This window comes from Molothrus aeneus, chromosome 20 (genome assembly GCF_037042795.1).
Source record: "Molothrus aeneus isolate 106 chromosome 20, BPBGC_Maene_1.0, whole genome shotgun sequence".
NCBI classification, from domain to species: Eukaryota; Metazoa; Chordata; class Aves; order Passeriformes; family Icteridae; genus Molothrus; species Molothrus aeneus.
In genome coordinates, this window is record NC_089665.1 from 3,889,209 (window position 1) to 3,895,688 (window position 6,480).

Below are 6,480 nucleotides of genomic sequence, written 5' to 3' on the forward strand. Positions count from 1 at the left end.
AAAAGAAAGATAAAAGAAAGGAAGAAAGGAAGAAAGGAAGAAAGGAAGAAAGAAAGAGAGAGAAAGAAAAAGAAAGAACACAATCAGCCTTTAAAACAGGGGTGTTTTCTCCTTTCTCCCCCAAACAACAGGTCCAAAAGGGGAGGAGGAGAGGGCACAGGAAGGCATTCTTGTTCTTTTGGTGCATGTAGACACTTATCTGCCTTCTTTCTTCTGTCCACTCACATTTTTAGAAGTATTCAGTCACGTCTTTTGAGCAACTTTATGGATTACTAACTTCACAAGCTAATTTATTTTTTGCACCTGTTAATATAATTTAAAGTGAAAATTGCCAGCAAACTCTAAGAGTTTAAGAGTGAGGCAGCTAATTTGAACAAGGACTGCTTATGGTTCATGACTCATGCATGAAGACACAGGTCTGTGGTTGGGTTTTTTTTAAGAACTGGGTATTTCACACTTTAGACTGACTGAAAAACAAAATAGCACCTACCATTATTGGCCCTTTTTCAAAATGCGCACTCCTTTGCTTCCATGTGCCCAACACGAGTATTTCATTCTATCTTCTCCTTCTTTTATCTCCCCTTTTCTCTACTATAGACCACAGGATGTTCTCTGAGCGATGTCACCTTATCTGTACTACCCCAGTGCTTAACTAACGCAGCGAAATCAAGAGTTCCTTGGAAGCTCTAGGAAGCAGTAAAGAATCAACACAATATTGTAGGCAGTAAGGGTTTTATCTCAACGCCAGCGGTGCACAAAGGCGAATCAGAGCCACAATTCCATCCCGATTCACTCCCTGCCGGTGAGCAGCGGGAGCGGGCTGTGGCCGCGCTGCCCCGCTGGGTGGCGCCCCAAGGCCGCGGCCGCACCGCCCGCTCCGCCCGGCCCCTGAATCCTTTCCCGGGAATATTTTCCCCTGAATCCTTTCCCGGGAATATTTTCCATGTTTGATGCCCAGCCACAGCTCAGGCCTTGTAAGGAAGGACTCACGGGGCGGCTCATCAGGGTTGAACTCTCACTTTGGATAGTTTCAATGTCTCTTGATCCAAGCGTTGTCGCACATCCTGGATTGCTCTCAGTGAGGTTCACTGATGTTTTGAGATGACCAAAAGCAGGTTTCTAATATAACTGCTGTGGTAAGAATACGATTCTGCTTTTATAGAGCAGAATTTCCAAATTCCAAATTTTCCAAACACAGAGTCAGATTAAACAAAATGTTCCTCACAAACACAAAACCATCAGTTCTGAACATTTCTTTTGATTCCCTTTTTGCCCTTCATTAAAGTTTCCAGATACCACTTCATGCTTTTTGTTGCTGTACCACCTGGCCACTGGTGCCATCACCTCTGTGTACACATCCCCCTTCTCCCTTCCCTCGATGTCACAAGCCACCTCCTTCACTGCTGGGTACAAATCTGCAGTGGTTTTTAGAAGGGCCCTGTGACTTTGCCTTCCTCAGCTCCTATAGCCACCATTCCTTGATAGCCACCCTGCTTTAACTGCATGCTTGCCCTGTTCTCCAACCACAATTTTCATGTTTGCCCAGACCACACTGCACCAAAAACTTCCACCAAAAGTTTGTGACAATCCCCATTGTGGGCATATAGAAGGCCACTATACAATACAAGTCAACCTTTGTCAGGCAAGATCACAGCTCACTTCGTTATAGCCAATTAAAATTCTTCCTTATTTGTTCTGTCAGTCAGGCAGTTCCTTTCTTGGAACAAAGTGTGGTGTTTGCCTCCAGAGCTTATCCTGGCGGTGCCAGGTGCCCATGCAATATAAAAAGCAGCTTTTTATGCCTGTCATACTCCTTCAGGAGCTCTGTTCTCTTGGTGGCTCATTTGAGCACGAGATCTCATAGCTGTGCCATGCAGTTAAACCCTCCCATGAGAGCAGCAAGTCAGAACCTCATTATTCTCATGTTTGGCACTAGTCCTGACACAGAGCAACATATTTTCTTACACCATTTGGAATCTGGCTGTGGTACCAAAAGTTGTTTTGATGGCTGAACCTGACAGAGGCAACTGAGCCCCCCCAGATGAGCAGAGATGTTTGGTGATAGTTAAAGGGTTGGCTGATCCTCAGCAGGCCAAAAAATGTGCCATGCCTGAATCCCTGCAGGACTGCTTACACTCAACCTATGTGAGAGCTTCTGGCTTTCCCTGAGAGGATTTCCAAGTATTTACTACAAAATGCCTTTGAATGTATTTATTTATCCAAATATCCTCTAATGGTGGATGCTGCCACATCTGTGAAGAGCTTTGGAGGTTTGCCAGAGCTTTCCCAGAAAGCTACATTAGAAGGGGCATTAATAGTGAACCAAGATGTCAGAAAGATATAAATTGAAAATATATTGTTATCCTGATTCACGCCAAACCATTTTCATGCATGTAAAGAAAAGAAGCTTATTAAGCCACTGAACAGCAAACAGCAACAAAATCTAAACTAAATTAAAAACTAAATATGAAAATAATATTCATTGTTGACTAGATGTAACAATACTGATTTTAGGAAGAAAGAAATAAGCTGCTTTTGGTATCTCTGTCATGCATTACCCAGACAGAGAACATAAAGTAACCAAAAGAAAATAGATACTTGTGTGTATTTGCAGGTATATATTTAATTGCTGCAATATAGTTAGAATCAACAAGCATGCAGTTAATGCAGAACATATAAGTCTGGTCTGCATTTTAAGGTGTATATATTTTAAGCCTGTTGTGATGGAAGCAAATTCATAAATCATGAGATTCTGCAAATAATTGACATTTGGATTGGTTCACAACATAATAATTTTAGTGTCTGACAAGATCAAAAAAGTGAAATTTAACATCCATCTGGTAGACAGCTCAATAAATGCATGTCCAGACCCACCTGAAATATTCCACTCCAAGGAGATTCAAAGACAATTATAGTGACTGCAAAAGAGCTGCAGAGTGAGACATTCAGGTAAGAGGCTGTGGGGGTCTAAGGTTTGTCACTACTTGTACAAAGGCTGCACAATAACTCACTTTGGTTTTGAACCCAGTCTGCAGTGCTAAAACATAAAGGCAGACTTGGAGTGAGACATGAACACCTGGGCTGCATGGCTGGAGGGGCAGAGGTTTGACAGCTCAAACCAAGCAGTGACCAGCCTGACAGGAGGGCAGGCAACTCAAGAAGTGTAATCATGTATAAAAGTAGCATAATTTTCAGTTCCAGATTTATTACAGAATCAACACTTGATCCTGTTCTCATAAAAGTCTATATTACAAAACTCCAGAGATGACTCATCTACTAATGTGGATATTTTTCTTGCCTTTCAGCCCTCCAGACTGATGCACATTTGCCAAGCTGTTATTGCTTTGGAATACACAGCTGAGAGGGAGGGAGCCCAAGCACTCTCCTTCCAAGGGAAGTTTGAGAAATTCTACACCTGGACTTTGCTGAATCTGCTCTATCTCTGTGTGCTGCTTGCAGCTACATTATCCATGATGTCAAAAGCTGTTAGGAAATATTTTGTATTTTAGCATGAAATTTAGTACCTGAATAATCAAAACTAGATTGCCAACAGTTTTTCTTCACCTTTGCAGGCAGAACTACATGTGTGAGCCATTATTTAATTTGAGTCTCTGTCCTTATCTGCAAGACTAACAATCTTTAATGTAGTCCACTACTACCAAAAACTTTAAGAAAACCAGCTGGACCAGCTGATCCACTCTACACTTAATTGGAAAATATCTGCTAGGAGGATTCTCATTCTGTGAGTTTCAATAAATGCTGGTTTTAGTCACCACATCCTTTTTACCTCCTCACCCCGAATTTCCATCTAAAATGGTTTCTTTATTATTGCCTGATTAATAGCACAAAACCCAGGGTGGATTCACTGGAGCATATTCTAGCATTGTGATAGCAGCAAATAAAATTTACACAGACTAAAGTATAAAACCTATTATTACATTGTTACAAAGAAGCTCTATATAGATTCCTACTTCCTGGGATGCAGATGATGCTTTTGGTTGGGCAGGGAAGCCAGTTCAGACTCTTCTCCTTCATCCTTTAAATTAGGAAACAAACTGAAGCTTTACAAAAAAGTTCTTGGGGCTCTTACCTAGATAACTTATCTCACATGTGACATATTCCTTAGTTGTATCCCTATAATTCTGTCCCAAAAAGAATAGCAGAAGAAATTACAGTTCCAGCACATAATCACAGAGCAGCAAAAGATGAAGACACTTCAATTCTATTAACTGCTCCCTTCTTCTTCTCTGGGAAAACAGAAAGAAAAGCAAAGACCTCCTTTGCAAATGAGAACATTTTGCATTAACATCAGACAAAGGAGAAAGCTGCACATTGCTGGAACAGAGCTGCCTCTTCTTGCTGAGATTTAGTCAGGCACAGAGCAGCTCATGGAGGTCAAAAGAAGTGAGGAATTATGGTAACTGTGCACCAAAGATACTATTTCACCAACCAGTTTATCTGCTTTGGCCTTTACCATTATTTTAGCTCAAGCTTATCTTTATTGGTATAGCTGATAAGAATTTCTTGCATTTTGGGATTCTGGATGCTTCTGACACAATTATAGCAGAAAAGGGCTGTGACATCTGCTTGGAATCTGGAAGAAAACAGTGGAATTAAATGTCTATTTAACCTATGTTTTGACCTTTCTACCACAGTGAACCATTCATCCCCAGAAGGATCATTAGTTGACCACTGCAGTCTTCACTGTGATACACCAGAGTCCTTTTCATTAAGACAACAGCAAAGGAGATAGGAGCCATTTATTATGAGAAATGACAAACAGACAAGCACTGGCAGAACAAAAATGGAGGCCTTTCCCTATGAGGCCTCTCTCTTTCCAGCCTCACTACCTCCAGACTGAAAGGGAAGAACTGCAGTGAACACAGTATTTTAATCACTACAGAGAATGTTAAGGTCAGGGTTAACCAAAACTTTGAATAAACATTGATTTAAATTAAAAATAGTCTAATTAAGTATTGAGAATGTCTTTATTTCCCAGAAGTAAATCCTGCACAAAGAGATTTCCTGTCACTCTCAGTGCTTCCAGCAAGGCAAAGTGAGGCTGTTTTCACCCTTTTGGGAAGGGTAGGTACATGAATTCACTATAGCCATGATTAAGTGATAGCACTGTGAAACAAATTCTGCCAGCAACAAAAGAAAACAACAAAAGTGCCTTTTTAAGCACTAACCCCAGGATGCTGGTTTTTTATGATAGTTTTTTAATGATAGTTATTATGCAAATTTTTTGAAGTTTTTAAAGTTATAATGCAATTTAGATAGGGAATTTGGATTAAAATATATCTATACTATCACTGATAGGTACCCACCTTAGGCAGAGGGCAGCTCCCAGTTCAACAACAAGAGAACAAATGGAGAAAGTAGCCAAACTCACTATTTTCCTGGGTATCTTCTGATTTATTTTAATCCACCAGAGTTAAAAAAAAAAAAAACTGTAAAAATCTTTACTAGTCAAATATCTACTTTTAATGAAGAAAAAAGGAAAAAAAAAGAAAATAAAGAACATGGAGAGAAAAAACATAGAAAGGATCATCGATCAGTTATATTGTAAGAAAAGTGAGAAAAGAGTTGGGAAGAGCTCATTTCTCTGCTACTAATTTCCTTTGCTAAAGGAAAGGGACCTCAAGCCTGCAGTCCTAAAGCAAATGGTACCATAAATAATTTCAAGGGAGAAAGAAAACAATGAACATTAAAACTTTGAAACACTTGCACAGTTCTACTTAATGTCTGATTCATGTTAACTGATGCACAGGATGTTTTCAGGCTTCAGCACTTGGTTCCTAAACCTCTGGTTTGAATACAATGTTCTTCACCAAATTTAAAACCACAGTAATAAAATTATTATATGAATCATTTATTAATTACTTGGCAATATGAAACTAAAAAGATAGAAATTAAACTTCTTCCTATCCATTTCATTCACAATCTCCTTCCATTCACTCTTGATACCAGAAATTTTACCTGCTCTGAAGATGGTCCCAGGATGCTTTACATGTAAGATGATGAGGTATTTGAATAAACTCTGGCCTTTCTGTCTTTCCTGGTGTCATGTTGGCATTTTCACACTTCACACACTTTTGAGAAAGTGTAAGAGCACAGAATCTCAGGCTGCTAATGAAAGAATTTTATTCTTATGATTTTAGAAGCTACTTTTGCTTAAGACAAGTTCAGTACCAGTGGAAAAACTGTTATCTCTTTATTCCTATGAGCCAGCAAGCAGCAAAGTCTCTTTGCCATACTTCAAAGTAGTTTTTTGGAAACTGTTCATAATAGAGCATTAATATCAACTTCAGCTCATACATTTGCTTGAAAAAAAAGTGTCATGAGATTTATTATTGTAAATCCTGAAGTTAAATGAAGCTAAGAAGAGGCTTTGTTTCAAAGTTCAGAATGGTTGCAGGAATTAACTGGCAATCATGAAAGAACTGCAAGAAATCAATTTTCCAAACTATCAAAAAAAAA